Below are 18,475 nucleotides of genomic sequence, written 5' to 3'. Positions count from 1 at the left end.
GATGCTCTTCACCACACATATTATATACGGTCCCCCCTGGTCTTCTCTGGTCCTGCTGGACAAAGGCCTGGGTCAGGGAAGGTCAGGCCCACTGGTGACATCTGCTAATTGTCCCAGTGGGCCGGCCACTCTATTCCCCTCAATACCAACCGCTCTGTAGGGGTAACTGCTGGGAGGACGCTGGGAGATGCCATCCTGCTACCCCATCTTTACGACCTGGCCTGCTCCACAGGGTCATTTACCCCCCTCATATACCCCCCAGAATGACTCTTCGGATGGACCCTCTCACCCCCCATTTACTCACTCGCTGGAGACTACAGATCAGTAGAAGTCATATTACTAATGTATGGCTAAGGACAGGACTATTAATACGGCTTTAAAGTGCTTTTATAGACCATTCCTGATAGATGATTCAGACATCTGGCATGTAGGCTGCAAATAATGTACAGTACAGTTATTTGGATGAGGACTGGTAGACTGCACTGCGCTGCACCACATTAACAACACTTGGGTCATTCCACCAATTCGGTGCCTTTTGAGAAGTGTAAGTTGGTAAAAAAACATATTTTGATTTCACCTAATTTTAACATTCTGCCATGAAGAGCACATGTTAATCTTCATTTTTTAAAAACTTTCCCATCTCAAGAGGTTAAGTAAAAAAAATTACTATAGTAGGTGCCTATTAAGTGCCAGATAAAGTAACAGGGTTGAACAAATAGGGTTGAAGATTTCATCTTAAATCAGCCATGAATCCCCTTGTGACCATGGGAATAGAAGCTTGTTCTGTGCAACAGGGTGTGGCAATTGAATGCAAGCTTCATAATTGTTACAACGTTTCTAGCCTGTCTATATATATGCATAACACAAGGTTGACGCGATAGGCTCAATTGAACTATTAGATGTTCTATGTTTCTTTCCAAAAATATACAGTGCCAGTAAAAAGTTTGGACACACCTACTCATTCAAGGGTTTTTCTTTATTTTTACTATTTTCTACATTGTAGAATAATAGTGAAGACATCAAAACTATGAAATAACACATATAGAATCATGTAGGAACCAAAAACGTGTTAAACAAATCAAAATATATTTTATATTTGAGATTCTTCAAATAGCCACCTTTGACTTGATGACAGCTTTGCACACTCTTGGCATTCTCTCAACCAGCTTCACCTGGAATGCTTTTCCAACAGTCTTGAAGGAGTTCTCTCATATGCTGAGCACTTGTTGGCTGCTTTTCCTTCACTCTGCCGTCCGACTCATCCCAAACCATCTCAATTGGGTTGAGGTCGGGGGATTGTGGAGGCCAGGTCATCTGATGCAGCACTCCATCACTCTCCTTCTTGGTCAAATATCCCTTACACAGCCTGGAGGTGTGTTGGGTCATTGTCCTGTTGAAAAACAAATGATAGTCCCACTAAGCCCAAATCAGATGGGATGGCGTATCGCTGCCGAATGCTGTGGTAGCCATGCTGGTTAAGTGTGCCTTGAATTCTAAATAAATCACTGACAGTGTCACCAGCAAAGCACCCCCACACCATAACACCTCCTCCTCTATGCTTTACGGTGGGAAATACACATGCGGAGATCATCCGTTCACCCACACCGCGTCTCACAAAGACACAGCGGTTGGAACCAAAAATCTCAAATTTGGACTCCAGACCGAAGGACACATTTCCACCGGTCTATTGTCCATTGCTCGTTGTTCTTGGCCCAAGCAGGTCTCTTCTTCATATTGATGTCCTTTAGTAGTGGTTTCTTTGCAGCAATTCAACCACGGCCTGATTCACACAGTCCCCTCTGAACAGTTGATGTTGAGATGTGTCTGTGACTTGAACTCTGTGAAGCATTTATTTGGGCTGCAATTTCTGAAGCTGGAAACTCTAATGAACTTATCCTCTGCAGCAGAGGTAACTCTGGGTCTTCCATTCTTGTGGCGATCCTCATGAGAGCCAGTTTAATCATACCGTTTGATGGTTTTTGCGACTGCACTTGAAGAAACTTTCAAAGTTCTTGACATTTTCCGGATTGACTGACTTTCATGTCTTAAAGTAATGATGGACTGTCGTTTCTCTTTGCTTATTTGAGCTGTTCTTGCCATAATATGGACTTGGTCTTTTACCAAATAGGGCTATCTTCTGTATTCCCCCCTACCTTGTCACAACACAACTGATTGGCTCAAACGCATTAAGAAGGAAAGAAATTCCACAAATTAACTTTTAAGAAGGCACTATCGTATATGAAGATTATGTCTTTGTTAAATGTTTTTCATGAAGAAATTGAATGTTGTTTATGTTAGTATCAAAAGGGAATGTTTTAGTGTAACGTCACATACAACAGACAGGAAGTGTGTTGTAGACAGGGGAGACTGGTGATTGGCCAGAAGAGGGAGCATCTTTTTGCATTGTTTATAAATAGGGGTTAAACGAAGAAGAAAGTCAGAACGGCCATGACAATCTGGGACGCCGTTCTCCGGACACCGCGGGTCTGTAACTTATGCTGTAACCTTGTGATTTTAATAAAAGCCTCTAACACGGTGCAGCTTGAGCGGACTCTTTGTTGACAGCAATAATTGCCACCATTCACCCGATACGACAAATGGCGCCCAACATGGGGCTGGTCTGCACCTCTCCTTTGTTTCAGTCAGCCGCCAGGCTAACTCGCTTTGAAGCATGGCCAGACAAGGGTGAGTTTTTCTTACCGTTTTGGAGCTTGTTAGATTGGATACGACTTGTGTACACTGGAGAGATGTACCATACGACCTTGCCTCGGGTGGCGTTATTGCGGTCGACTAGAGTCTGTTATAATATATTCCATGGGTAAACGGCAGGTAATTGGAAGTTTAGAGCATAAAACGGTAGGAATTAAGTATTGAAGGTGTACAATTAAAACAGATATGTGCATTCATTAGGGCACTGTACCGCTTAAGACCCCGGGGGGGCCATTTAGAAAATGATGGGCCGACAAATCTGCGTGCACGATAGAATGTGCATTCGGTGGGTTTTAAAGAAAACTCGGTTTGATGGGTTTTATCTGATTGTGATTATGACTCGACTCTCGTCCGACGGGGGGTTTGATTGGGTCTGATTTCTCGGTGAAATGGACATTAATCCACGGTAGCAAAAACGGTAGGAGAAATATATGTTAAAAGGAATAAGGGCAGTGAAGGATATTTATTTGTGTGGTAGGCCGCAGTTAGCTAAAGGCTAAAGCTAATGTTAATGCTAAATGCTGGAGTGTGGGTCATGCTACATGGTACATAGCGGCTAATGCTAAATGCTAAGGCTAAATGCTAATTGTGTTGCGTGCTACATGCTAACGGATATCCTTAGAGGCCTCATTGCGATGGGATAAGCCTCCTAAACTTGTTTGTGTGTGGGTGGAATTCAAAGTTCTACGCAAATGTGAGCTCTGTTATGTGTAATTGTGTGAGTATAAGGTATAAAATAGTGAAGCTGTAGCGTAATGCTATCGTTCTGTTGTGTGGCAATCGTATTGTTAAGCGCATGCGTTTAATTTTGCGACACTACACTACAGAAAGGGGGAGTTTATGGCACGAGATTAGGACACGTTTTGTTTTACGGCACTAAACTACACCACGAGGGGATGCTAAAACTACAACAAAGGGGATTGTGGGTACAGGGTCATATCTCTGTGGGGCCTGCGTGTCGCAGGGAGAGAAATAGACACAGACGAGGAAACAAAGAGAAGATATATTTTGACACGAGTATTCTAGTTTAAACGGCGGATGGTTAAAGATGAAACTTGTTTTGTGACCTATTGAATTGATAAATGAGAGAGATATGTTGACGGAGTATAATGAATTAAATTAAATGACGGATTAAAATAAAATAAAAATGTTTTTGAGCGATCTATTTAGTTCTGAGTTTAGTCTTAGAGTGAATAATGTAGAACGAACGAATATTGAATATGGTTGAAATAACTCAGTGATTGCATTAACTACTAAAATCTGTTTCTGTGTCTTTGTTCCCTTGTCATATGAGAGACAGGAGAGAGAGAGAGAGGAGATACAGGAAGTGCTGACGTGACAAGGTGTGACGCAGGCAGAGGATCAGATATCAGGCTAGTTCACAAAATCATCCCTTACAAAATATGTGGTATGACAATTTCACATAGGCTTGGCAAATACTGATTTGAATAAAATTTGCATTTTGGAGTCTCTGTGCATCACTGGGCTGGATTACAGTTCGGTTGGAAATCAGGTACTGACATTATTCTGCAATTAAGATACTTGGGTGCATATTAAACAATGGAATTTATAAAAATCAAAGGGTTGTAAGGTTAGAAGGCTTTGTTTTTGGGATTGCTTTGAAGTTGACTAACTTACATTTACTTTCCTGATGGGTTGTGGTAAGATAGCCACTAATTGATAAATTAGTGACATAGGATATAGGAATAAAAATTGGTTTTAATTATTCATGATTTTTAATAGATTTATTTAAAAAAAAAAAAAAAAGTTTTTTTTTTTTTAGGAGTTGTTTGGTTATATTAATAATTAGAGGGGGGAAGCCATAGGCTATATAGTCTAAAATAAAATAATTCACGATAAAGGAATATAAAAGGGTTGATATAGGGGAAAAAACTGGTGATTGGCCAGAAGAGGGAGCATCTTTTTGCATTGTTTATAAATAGGGGTTAAACGAAGAAGAAAGTCAGAACGGCCATGACAATCTGGGACGCCGTTCTCCGGACACCGCAGGTCTGTAACTTATGCTGTAACCTTGTGATTTTAATAAAAGTTTTTTTTTTTTTTAGGAGTTGTTTGGTTATATTAATAATTAAAGGGGGAAGCCATAGGCTATATAGTCTAAAATAAAATAATTCACGATAAAGGAATATAAAAGGGTTGATATAGGGGAAAAAATAGTAATCCTTTAACTAAAGTAGTGTTAGAAAAACTAATGGCAGAAGTTAGTACACCTTTCTCACATACGGATTCAGCAAAATGACACCCACCTTATGAGAAGGGAAGGAGAGCTTAGGGATGTTTATCCTCAGCTTCCAGGGATCATCCAGGAGGGTGATTGTTGCATCAGAGATGGAGATGAACGAATAATAGATAGAGGACAAGCAGAAATGACGATGAAGATGAATCCAAAACTCCAGAAGGAAGGAAATGAGATGTCTGGAAGAGAAGAGTGAGGTTAAAAAAGACGAGGATGATGAAGATGAGAGTGATTGAGAAGAGGTCATGCATGGGTGGATATGACTCTGTGATCAGAAGGAAGTTGGCAAGAGAGGAAAGAAGAAGGATATTAGAGATTTGATCTCTGATGGAAGTTGAAGGAAGAAGGATACACGAGATTTGATCTCTGATGAAAGCAAAGATGAAGAAAGCGATGAAGATTTGGAGATTAAAGGTGCTTTATGTTCAAGAGGATTTTATCCTACAAGGACTGGCACAGAAGAAATAGAAGGAGATATAGACCGAGGCTTATCAGGCCTGGAGGAAGCGAGGACTTTGGGAGAGGTAAGAGAGCTAGAGGAACAGCTCGAGACGTTGAAGAGAGAAGGAGAAAACCTGCTGAGAACATTTTTAATCCCAAGAATTGGAGGAGAAGAAGAATACATTGAGGCAAAGATGCTGAAGAAGATGATGGAAGATGATATTTTGAGGACAGAACTTAGAATATAAGCTTTTGAAGAATCCTGATATGTCAACAGCAAGAAAGAACAGGACGAAGAAACTCTGAGAAAACTCAATCATACAACTGGTGGAGAAGAGAAGCTTTGGTTATGAAGAATCAGAGTGAACCAAATCAACAATCACTGTTACAGCTTCAACTGAACAATATCAAATGCAATTGTACCAGCCAAGGGGGGTACCAGATGTTTCATATCCACAGCCAGTTTCTGGACAGACACAGAATTGGAGAGGAAGAGGACGAGAAGGCTTAGAAGGAGGAGGAAGATTTCAGCTACACTTCCAGCAACTTTCAGAAGACTGTTATAATTGTGGACAGATTGGGTACTTTACCTGTGAGTGCAACAAGTCAGGAGGAAAAACAGAGAACATTTTTAATGAAGATACAGGGGCAATTCAAGATCACCTGTTCTCCAGGTGAACCCTAAAGATTCTAGAGTGCCTAGAAGATACGAGGGGGGTGTCAGCTGATAGCACCGATTAGAGAAGAAGAGAAAATAGCTAACAATTGAAGTAAAACCAGAGGACTATGAGAAGTGATAGTGAATAGTGTAAAAACTTATCTGTGTTGAGCCTAAAGAGGTTAAACATCTCACTATGTAAAATTAACTAATTAGGATAGGGATTTGAGGTAATAAAACAGTTAATTACTCTTAAGATACTAATATTAGAGCATATACCTATTGCATTGTTGGGAAGAGATGCATTGTTTAAATTGAACTGTACAATAGGATGTACACTAAACGGCTGTCTGGTAGAAGATTTTAAAAAGTAGGTTTTTGGGAATCATATTGGCTTAAAAAGATAATATCATAGGAAGGATGATAATCTATTAGACTGCCTATTAGACAATCTGTCTGAAAAAAGTTAAAAGGGGTGACTGTTATTCTGGGTTACATTCTTACACCAAGGGATTTCAGGCTAGGCTAAAAGGTGTTTAGTCGTTTGCCAAGTCTGTGGGTAAAAAAAAGTCAGAAGCAGGTGGGGACTTTCCCAATCACGTATTCAAAAAATTTGGTGGTAAAGGGATTTTGTGAATAAATCAGTGGAAAAAGTTTTTAAAGGTTATGAGAGAAAAGATTAGATTAAAATAAGTTAGGAGAACTAGGGTTGAAGGAACTCTAAGACAGTAAGCTAAGTTTCAAAGTTAGTAGTAAGAGAGAGAGAACAGTGGTGAAGGACATGTTAAAGTTTAGTGGGAAGATATGGTAGGAGTGTAGATCTGTTAGGAGCAGATGCATTGAGAAAGTATGTGTTGCTGAATGATAAGAGAAGATTGAGGGTGATTGAGTATCTATATTTACAGTTCCAGCAGGGAGATCAAGGTAATTATAGGTGTATTTTTTATAATCAAAAGTTTGAAAGTTAGGGATTAGAGATAGGACTGAGAGTTGAGAAAAAGTGACACTAGTGGTGATAGATGGAAGTACAAGCAAAGACAACTTTTCTTTGGGGAAACTAGAAGTAACTAAGGACATTCACACTTCAGTCTATTAAAACAACAGTGAGAAGCAATTTAACTCTTTCAACATTGATAGTTATTAAAGCCATAAATATATCGCATTTGATTATAAGGGAACCAATAGCTCACCAATTTTAGGAAAAATACTTATTAGGGTTAGGATGGGGACGTTCCTCCCACATGGAGAGATAATTATGGAGAAGAAGTATTGTTATCAGGACCAAGAGTAGAAGCTGTTGCACCTAATCAAAGGAGGTATAGTTTGGAAGAGGGTTAGGAGTGACTGTTCACTTATGTTGCGTAATGTTACAGAGAAAGGTCAGGGAGAATATATGTGTACTTATCTAGTGCAAGCATTAGAATTTGTTCCGGTTAAGAATTATTGGTTAAAAGGCTATGTAATTCATAAAGTAACGCTTATAATGGAAGAGTTGAGGTCTGTTGTAGCCTCCACAGTCATTGAGGGAGTTCAGGAGGAGTAGATTACAGTAGCCACTCCAACAGTAGATAATACACAGAGGATAACGGGAACTTTCGCACTAGAAATAATTAAGGTTAATAAATCAACTAATGGTAACTTTGGAAGGGATTAATGATATGATGGCAATAGCAAATGTAGGAAGTATGACACCGACAACAACTTTTCTGAAATTAAAGGGGGTAGCAAGAAGGACTCAGGGGTTATGTTACGGTTGGAGAGTGCTGTCAAGGATAGTACGAATAGGGTTAAAATAGGAGAGCAGATAGTGGTAGAGACAATATAGATTCATCTGAAATAGTGAATGATACTATCATGGAGGTACAGGATGAGGTCTTTGATTTTAATGTAGGGAGGAGAAAAACTAAATGCATGTAGTTTGATTCTTCTGTTGTGAAAATTAGAGATAGATGGCCAGGTAGGAATCTTTGGTTCCAGCGGTTAACTCATTCTGTAATATCAGTGAGGAATCTTGAGGGTCCATGTCTGTTGAGAATTCCAGACAAACATGTTAGAGACGGTCGCTCGATCTCTATCGAGTGTGTGTCGGTATTATGCTTTGTCATGACTGTGGTATCAGCAACAATAATCAGTAACAGATAAAATAATGTCGTTGTCAAAACATTTGTTTAAGCCTAGGTTTAGGTGTTATTGGGTTAAGTGAATTAACTTGTGTGAATTTGTTAGATGGGAAGAAAAATCAGGTAACAGCGAACCCTGGAGCATTTGAGGTGTAACCATTGAGGGCTAAAAGTTGTTTTTGTTCTAATAAAACATATGAGGTAAGGGGTATGTTTATGGGAATATCAGATTGTGATGTTATATGATAACTTTGGGTATGCATGACCTTAAGGGTAGTAATGAGAAATATGTTACTTTTTATGTACCAGGTAGTAAGAACAGCAGGACTTTGATGGTTAAAAGATTAGCTTTTGCCTGACAATGTGACTATGGGGAATTTTAGAGATATTTAGAGGGTTTGTGGTGATAAAGCATATATATTCTTACATTATGGATGGACAGGATGTTGTTACATGTCAACGTTGAAGCTTCCATATGAGGTTTTTACCATTTATAAGAGGGGTAGCACCGGACACAGAAATCTGAAGCTATATTTGAAATTGGATGAAAAGAGACATGGCTACATGTCATAGTCTTCAAGCCTATCATTGAAGGATAAATCTAAGGGAGAAGGGGGGACTTTTTCCATGGTATGGTGTAACATAAGGTTAGTTATACTTTGAGTCCAGATAGTTCAGATATTATCACTAGGGTTATATATGCATTGAAGAATATAAGGGATGCGTTTGGGAGATCTGAGAAGACTTGGTTGCAAGATCAGGTAGGCCAGTAGGGGCAGTGATGGGTTACATTTTAATGGCAGCTTTGATAACACTGTGTGATGTTTGTAATTTGTTACTGACCTTTGAGAAAGCTATGATATTGAGATAGGTTGGAGAGTGATGCCTGGAGACAACACTCAGATGCCGGTGTTGACTGTTCCTGATCTGGATGAAGATGGACCAGTGGAACTGAATGGATAAATATCATTTTTGATTATTTGATGATTTTTCAAAAAAAAAAAAAAATCTATATTAGGGTGATGTTGGTATGATTTTATGAATCAAGGGGGGAAGAGGTTAATGTGATTCATACATCATTTATATATCATTTTTATATTCTTAGTTGATATTGATGTTTAATTTGAAAGTGTTGTTTTGCAAAAGATACTGTTTGGTTTTTCCTTTTCTTCCAGAAGCATTTGGGGAACATATGGAGATTGAAATACTCAAACAACGACAATATGAAGGGACAATATGACTGGAGGAGATGAAACAAGGAGGGTGTGGCCGATTCCATCATCAACAGTCCATTGGAAGAGGAGACTACGGGGAGATGAAGTGTAGTGGACTACATTCCAGTGTCTGCAATGAAATATAGACATGTGTAATACATAATTGTGTCATATTCTTAGGGTTTAATTTTTGTAGAAGGATATTTGATGTTATTGAATACATGTGAGGATCTTAGATGTTTTTGTTTATTTCGGTGATGTTTAGGGACAGGGAATTTAGGCAGGGAGAGGTTCACTGTAGGGTCCAATGGGTTGACCAGCCTTACAAGTGGATGTTTTTGGATAGGATTTTGTTTGCAGGGGCTTACATGTGTATTTAATTGCATCATAGTTTCAAATGCATTTACATGGTTTATGAGTTTATCTGGAGTACCGAAGGTGGTTGCCTGGGGCAGAGGGACCGTGAGAGAATTTTACTGTCTTGATTGATGGATGGAAGGTTGCCGGACAGTTTTTCGCTCTTACACTTCATAAACAGTTGTTCATATTTCATAGTAATGTATTCATACTTCATAAACAGTTATTCATATTTCATAGAAAGGTATATACACTCTAGAGGAGAATGGTTTTTGGTTTAATGTTAAAGATACTCAATAAGATAAATTGTTACTGGTCATAATCCTATTCTGTTTGTTTTCGAGACTTAGTTCGTCTCGAAGGGGGGAATATCGTATATGAAGATTATGTCTTTGTTAAATGTTTTTCATGAAGAAATGGAATGTTGTTCATGTTAGTATCAAAAGGGAATGTTTTAGTGTAACGTCACATACAACAGACAGGAAGTGTGTTGTAGACAGGGGAGACTGGTGATTGGCCAGAAGAGGGAGCATCTTTTTGCATTGTTTATAAATAGGGGTTAAACGAAGAAGAAAGTCAGAACGGCCATGGCAATCTGGGACGCCGTTCTCCGGACACCGCGGGTCTGTAACTTATGCTGTAACTTCGTGATTTTAATAAAAGCCTCTAACACGGTGCAGCTTGAGCGGACTCTTTGTTGACAGCAATAATTGCCACCATTCACCCGATACGACAGCACACCTGTTAATTGAAATGCATTCCAGGTGACCACCTCATGAAGCTGGTTGAAAGAATGCCAAAAGCATACAAAGCTGTCATCAAGGCAAAGGGTGGCTATTTGAAGAATCTCAAATATAATATATATTTTGATTTGTTTAACACTTTTTTGGTTACTACATGATTCCATATGTGTTATTTCATAGTTTTGATGTCTTCACTATTATTTAACAATGTAAACAATTGTAAAAATAAAGAAAAACCCTTGAATGAGTAGGTGTGTCCAAACCTTTGACTGGTTGTGTATATAAAATGAATAGTTTCACCATATTAAAAAGAGAGTTTAGTTCACATAACAGGGTTGACCTTAAAATGAGGGACAGACTTGACAGATTTATGTGGTCAATATTAATTATTTAGAGTCTAAGATGTTGGGGGAGGAGGGTGTGCTAAGCTGACATATGGAATTGTTTTAACTATGGATCATTTAGATATCTGATTTTGTTTTTTAGGACCCTTTAGGTATCAAAAAAATATATACAACATTTTTTGGTAAAATATAGATTTGTGGCCTTTACTACTAAAACCCATAGAAACGCATTGACTGTCCTAAATCTAGGAGATATTTTTTTTTTTTTTTTGAGAACTCTGTTTATTAAGTTTTACACACACACAGACAAGACAAAGCAATATAAATAATATACTAAACTAGACAAAAATACAAATAATACATATAAAAAAAAAAATAAAGAATAAAAAAAAAAAAAAAATTCTTTAAAGATACCATACTTTGGACAAGTTAAACACACCAGGCAGAAGGTTACAAAAGGTTAAAGGGCAATCTATAGTATAGGGACAGAGCAAATACCTCACCATTGTTCCTGTAAACAGTTAAGGGATGGGGTGGAGAAATGCAACCACTCACAGACAGTCAAGGCCACAGACCAATGATCCACTGGACCAAAAATAAAAAGTTACAATGCTTTAAAATAAAAAATGAATATTGATAATTTTATGTAGGCGTGAACAGAATTAAAAAAATAAAAATATCTGGGAAAAACAAGCTCACACCTTAGTCTCTGCCCGGGCGAGATGAACAGGGCATCCGCAGGTCACAATCAATAAGCACATCAGCCTTAATGCCCCCCACCCCCACCCCAGAAAAAAAACACAGAGAAATGCTCATCCAACCCCTAAGTCACAGGGGGGTCAAATACAGACTTATTTTGGTTTTAATAGGAATGCTATCAGAGGATGGACTGTTTAAAGTAAGACCGGAATGGAGCCCAAGCCTCATTAAACAGTTTGGGGTTCCCACGTGAATTGAATTTAATTTTTTCTAGTTTCAGAGAGCACAACACATCTCTCACCCAATATTTATAAGATGGGGGAGCTGCCATCTTCCAGTTCTGTAGTATTAGCCGTCTAGCTAAAAGAGTTGTATAAGCAACAGTGTCCGACTGGATTCTTGACAGGGGGGTGCTTATGGGCAGTACCCCAAAAAGGGCTGTAAGGGGAGAGGGATCTATAACAGTGTTATATATATCAGAGAAACATTTAAATATTAATTCCCAGAAACCTGACAGTTTATGACAGCCCCAGAACATATGCAACAGTGTGGCCGGTTCAATTTTACATCTGACACAGGTAGGATCAAAATCAGAGAATATTCTTCCAAGTCTGGCCCCAGACCAGTGGATACGGTGAACCACCTTGAATTGAATGAGGCTGTGTCTAGTGCTAAAAGAGGACGAATGCACCCTGCGCAGCACAGATTCCCAGGTGTCTTCCCCAAGTTCCTCCCCCAAATCCTTTTCCCATCGAGTCTTTAAAGGCACCAAAGAAGGGTTCTGTAAGTCATGAATGATTGCATATACATCTGAAATTGCGCCCCTAGGAAGCTTGTTCAGCTCCAGGATGCTCTCTATAGCTGTATTCACAGGCCTATGGGGAAATTCAGGTGTGTTAGCTCTGACAAAGTTCCTAGTCTGGAGATAGCGGAAAAAGTGGGATTGGGGGAGGTTGAACCTTTCCTGTAGCTGAGCAAAAGAGGCAAATGTATCATCAAAGAATAATTGGGCTAGTGAGGAGAGGCCTAGTGAGTGCCAGATGTCAAAAGCCCCATCATTCAAAGATGGAGGAAATAAAATGTTCTGATTGATTGGGCCTGATAGAGAAAAGCCTCGGAGGCCAAAGGCTGAGCGGAACTGATTCCAAATTTTAAGAGACTGCTTTACAATTGGGTTGACACACCTTTTGCCTAGGGACACTGGGAGAGACGAGCACAACACAGAAGAAAGTGCAGCAGGTTTACACGATTCAGACTCCATCTGTACCCAGATTGGTCTAGGGCCAGTAGGATCAGTCTGCAGCCAGTACAGAAGGGCTCTGAAATTTGCAGCCCAATAGTATGTCTGAAAATTTGGTAGAGCTAAACCCCCCAATGACTTAGGCTTCTGTAAATGTTTTCTACCAATCCGTGGTACCTTGCCATCCCAAATAAAATGCATGAATGTTTGATCCAGTGAAATAAAAAAAGATTTTGGAATAAAAATGGGTAGACATTGAAATAAATATAGAAATTTGGGCAACACACTCATTTTAATGACATTAATCCTTCCGATAAGAGAAAGAGGTAGCGCATTCCAAAAAGCAAAAGATTGTTTCAAACTGTCTGCTAGAGCAACCAAGTTTTCCTGAAACAGATTTGAATATTTCCTTGTCACTTTGACTCCCAAGTAGGTGAATTGATCCCGGACAATCCTAAACTGAGAGCTTGTAAAAGAGCACTTTAAAGCAGCCTTGTTTACAGGAAAAAGCTCACTCTTGCCTAGATTCAGCTTGTACCCTGAGATTGATCCAAACCTTTTAAGAACAGATAAGGCACGTGGCAATGAGGTATCAGGGTTAGAGATAAACAAAAGGAGGTCATCCGCATATAGCGAGACTTTCTGCTCTGAGCCCGTCCGGATTATTCCTTGAATGGCATCATTAGAGCGTAATGCAATGGCGAGAGGTTCGATTGCCAAAGCAAACAACAAGGGGGAGAGTGGACAGCCCTGTCTGGATCCGCGGTGCAAGGGAAAATAGTCAGAGGACAAGTTGTTAGTCCGTACCGAAGCCATGGGGGAAAAATAAAGAATCTTTATCCACGCAATGAATTTGGGGCCAAAGCCAAATCTATAAAGGGTGGCTGTTAGGTAATCCCACTCAACGCGGTCAAACGCTTTTTCTGCATCAAGTGAGACCACCACCTCTGGGTCCTCCGACGCAGGGGAGTACAGTATATTCATAAGGCGCCTAATATTGAAAAACAAATGCCTATTTCTCATAAAGCCAGTCTGGTCAGAGTGTATTACTTGATGCAGCGAGCCTTCCATACGGATGGCTAAAAGCTTGGCTAGGATTTTGTAATCACAGTTTAAAAGCGAGATTGGGCGAAAGGATCCACATTCCAGAGGGTCTTTGTTTTTCTTTAATAGTAATGAAATTGAAGCTTGATAAAGACTAGGCGGTAGCTTTGAGGTATTAAGGCACTCTGCAAATAGTCGAGACAAGAATGGGCAAAGCAGACCAGAAAACGTCCTGTAAAATTCGGTTGGAAAACCATCCGGACCCGGTGATTTACCGCTTTTCATTGCGGACACTGCTGTTGCAATCTCCTCAGGTGTAAATTCTTCTTCTAGATAGTCATGGGTGTCTGTATCAATTGAAGGCATATTCAGGCCATTAAAGAAGGAATCAATCAGCAAAGGGTCTTGAGGGGATTCAGAGGTGTATAGCGCAGAATAAAATTGTTTGAATTGATCATTGATCTCTTTATGTATAACTGTGGTGGCACCAGACGGGGTCCTTATTTGTGGGATTAAACGTGAGGCCTCAGATTTACGGATCTGATGTGCAAGGAGTTTACTGGCCTTGTCGCCTTGTTCATACACTCTGTACCGAGCTCGCAAGAGTAGCTGTTCAGCTTGCCTGGTAGAAAGCTCATCAAATTCAGATTGGAGCAGTTGGCGCTCTTTATGCAGATCAGAGGAAGGAACCGTGGCATACTTCTCATCCAATGTGGCTATGGATTCGCTCAGGTCCCGAAGTCGCTGAGAACGAACTCTGTTTTGGTTGGCTGTATAAGAAATAATTTGGCCACGTAGGTATGCTTTGAGAGACTCCCATATGGTAGAGCAGGACATACCTGGTGTTGAATTAGTTTCTAGGAATAAGGTGATTTCAGAAGAAATGAAATTGACAAACTCCTTATCTGAGAGTAAAATGGGGTTAAGACGCCATTGATAACACATAGGAGGTCGCTGGGGAAACTCTAGTTCAAGCACTAATGGTGAATGGTCCGAAATAACAATACTCTTGTAAGTACACTGCCGAAGGTTAGGCAAAAGTTTTTTGTCCAAAAAGAAGTAATCAATCCGGGAGTATGTTTGATGAACATGAGAATAAAAGGAATACTGTCTATCTGTAGGATGTAGGAAACGCCAGGCCTCAAACATGGCATATTTCTGAAGAAAGGCTTGAATAAGTAGGGCACATTTAGATGGGCCTGTAGTTGTTCGTGAGGACTTGTCAAGAACTGGGGACATTTTGCAGTTGAAATCCCCCCCTAAAATCAATAAATGAGAATCTAAATTGGGTATAGCAGACAAAAAGGAAGAAATGAAACTTGTGTCATCCCAATTGGGAGCATAAACACTAGCCAAAACAAGAGGGGTAGAAAACAGTTTACCGGTTACTATGACGTATCGTCCCTTAGGATCAGCGATAACCTCAGAAGCTACAAAGGGAGTGACTTTATCCACCAAAATGGCAGCCCCTCTTGATTTACTATGAAAGTTAGAGTGGAACACTTGACCAACCCAGTCCCTACGCATCCTAAAGTGCTCACCAGTCCTCAAGTGAGTCTCTTGTAGAAATGCAACATTTGCATTCAAACCCTTTAAGTGTGTCAACACCCTCTTACGTTTCACTGGGTTATTAACCCCTTTGGTGTTCCACGAAATGTATTTGATCGCATTGTTTCGGCCCCTCTGGGCATTCCCGTTATACAACCCCGTCATTAGAGCATAGAATGGAAAAGCAATGAGCGCCCAGAAACCCCAGAATAACTTGTCTCAGAGTAATAATGTACGGTGGTAGATGTTGAGAAAAAGTACCGAAAAAAAAACAAAAAAGACAGAATGACAACATTAGAACTGAACAATTCAACCCCTCCCCCCACCCCCTCCCCCCATCCCAGACAGTACCTCCCCAAACGAGGTACAAGCCTAAATAGAGCATGTTCTCTTCGCACAGTATGTCTGTGAGAGTGCGGTCTTAAACCTAAACCCACAGTCCCGCTCTTTAAAGTCGTGTTTTGTTAGTGGATCAAACAGCAAAAAGAGATAATCATTTTTTAAATAAAATAAATTAAGGTGAATCCCTTGTGCAGACGAAATTACAAAAGCACCACTTGTAGATGTATATAATTATATTCCCAGTCTTATAACAGGCATTTGAGAGAGAAAATAAAGAAAATAAATAGAATGTGTAATGGCTCTTAGCCGAAAACCTAATTTGAAGTAAGGAAATTGTAGTAAGACAATCAAAAATGATAATAATTATTATTATTATAATAGTTGTCTAGTTGAATGCTGAGACAGCTTACAACCAAGACCAAAAAACTACGTGTGCGCAACGTTTAACGCTTGCTGGGCATAAATGACGCTCTGAGCCTTAAAATTTAAGTGAAGACCCCAAAAAAACTTGTCGCCTCAGGAAGCATTTACTGTTTACTGGGTCAATGCAAACGGATGCAGTAAGCAAATAACCAAGAATATTTTGAGTCACTGAGACACTATGTAAACAAACTGAATAGGTGAGCAAGACAGCCTAGAAAACACAGGAGTATAGTAAAACCGCAATACAGTGAGATTAAAATGACTGAATGCTTGTAAGGCAAGCACACTAGATGATCAAAACATTAGATCACATCAAATAAGCCTGAATGGGTACGCCAACCCCCAAACTATACAAAATTAGCATGTTGTAGCTAAACATAGTTGTACCACAGGTGGGTTACTTACTATCCACCGTTCGCTAGCAACAGTTGCTGAGCTATGAGCAAGTTCAAGACTTCTTGATGTGACGTTGAATGTGAGAGAGAGCCTCATCCGGAGATTCAAATGTGTAGTCTTTACCATCATGAGATAGCCATAAACGGGCCGGGAATCGCAGTCCGTACTTCACACCTGGATGGTCCCGAAGTAGTCGTTTGGCCTGTCCGAAAGCTGCGCGCTGCCTGGAATGAGATATTTTTTTTTTTTACTCAGGAAATATATGTATATATTTTTTGCACATATTCAACCCCTTTTTTTGGGTAGGCACAATACTACCTTCATACTTCTATTCGTTTTTTAAACTGGTACTGGTTACCTTCAAACCATAGAGTCATAGAGCAAATCGGAGAACACCATCATGTCGGTGAGAATCTAATGGGGTCCCATTAGTTTGTAGTCAAAATGGTTCGGATGCATCCAATGCAAAAAACAGATATCTCTAGCTGAAATTGATGGATTTTGATGCGATTTTTTTGTTATGTAACTTAGAGTGACGCACCAGTGTTTTCAATCGACTCTAGGGGGTATATTAAAGTTATCTTAATTTAATATAACAGGCTTTTAAAACAGATATCTCTAGCTGAAATTGATGGATTTTGATGCGCTTTTTTTGTTATGTAATTTAGTGACGCACCAGTGTGTCAATCGACTCTAGGGGGTATATTAAAGTTCTCTTAATTTAATATAACAGGCTTTTAAAATTCAATTGGTGCACAATCTCTACTTGAAATATCAAAGGGACGCAAAAGGCACTCATTTAGTGGAACAACCCACTTATTCAATGTGCATTTATCAGTGGGCTTTATTATACAAACTTCCCAGTGGATCTCTCTGTGGTCATATTATGCTCTGTGGTTGATGTTGCTTCCATCTCTGTTTGTTTGAGAGATGAAAGATACTAAGAGATTTTATATAAAAGTATGTGGATTGGTTTGAAATGTAGCCTACAACAGTCCACAATAGGATAGTAATAGGTTCCCACTTTGAGCCTAGCAGTTGTATTTGGAAACAGTGGAGAGAAACTAATACACCAATGAAGAACATTTGGAGAACCATTATCAAGGGATTCTGAAACGAGGCGTTCTAACAGTAGGCTACAACAGCACAAATGACTACGGGAAAATAAGCTCCAAGTTAACTAATAGGCACAAAATGCTTTAGTTAGGTCTTAAGTTTCATACTGTTTAACAGACAGATGGGCTATTGCACTCATAATCGTGTTAGTTGTAATTGTTTGGCCGTCTAATCATAGCTAAGTGCTTTGTGTGATTATACACTACAAAGCTATACACTTTAACCACATTCAATAAAAACACAAATGCCTCTATTGATATTCGGGCACAAGTGAAGAAGCATCACTTTCACTCTGAGAGGAGTCGATTAATTAGAATGACAACCGGCGTTCACTTGTCCTACCAGCATAAAATCACACAATTGCAAATAATGACAAGCCAAACGACAAAAAAGGAACACGGTTGTAAAGAAAACGGCACATTTTAACCAGATGCCCAACAATAAATATCAGAGCCAGTTTAACGCGTGCATTAGCATTTTAAAGTGCCCGCGCGGGGGTTCCTTCTTCCAAGCACTCCGCCAGTGTAGTGTTTGTGTGTGTGTGTGGCGCGCGCTAAATTACGCACACAGGAAGGAGCACGTGTTTTTTCTTGCAGCGCGCAGCGGTGCACTTGTCATTGTGGACCTTTGCTCTTCTGGAAATGTTAATTTTATGCGCGTGAGCGGCGTGTGCTTGACCTGTATAAATTGATGGAATACATTAATCAGATCACGGGGATGCAAGGTGGACACACTGTAAGCGCGCAGTGGTACTCGAGTTCTCTGCCACCGATCATTGAACAACGCGCGACTTTTCGTCCAAATTTACACAACAGAAAATTAAA

Source organism: Coregonus lavaretus, assembly GCF_964263955.1.
Source record: "Coregonus lavaretus genome assembly, chromosome: 4".
Taxonomy (NCBI): domain Eukaryota; kingdom Metazoa; phylum Chordata; class Actinopteri; order Salmoniformes; family Salmonidae; genus Coregonus; species Coregonus lavaretus.
Note: the sequence above shows the minus strand (reverse complement) of the source record.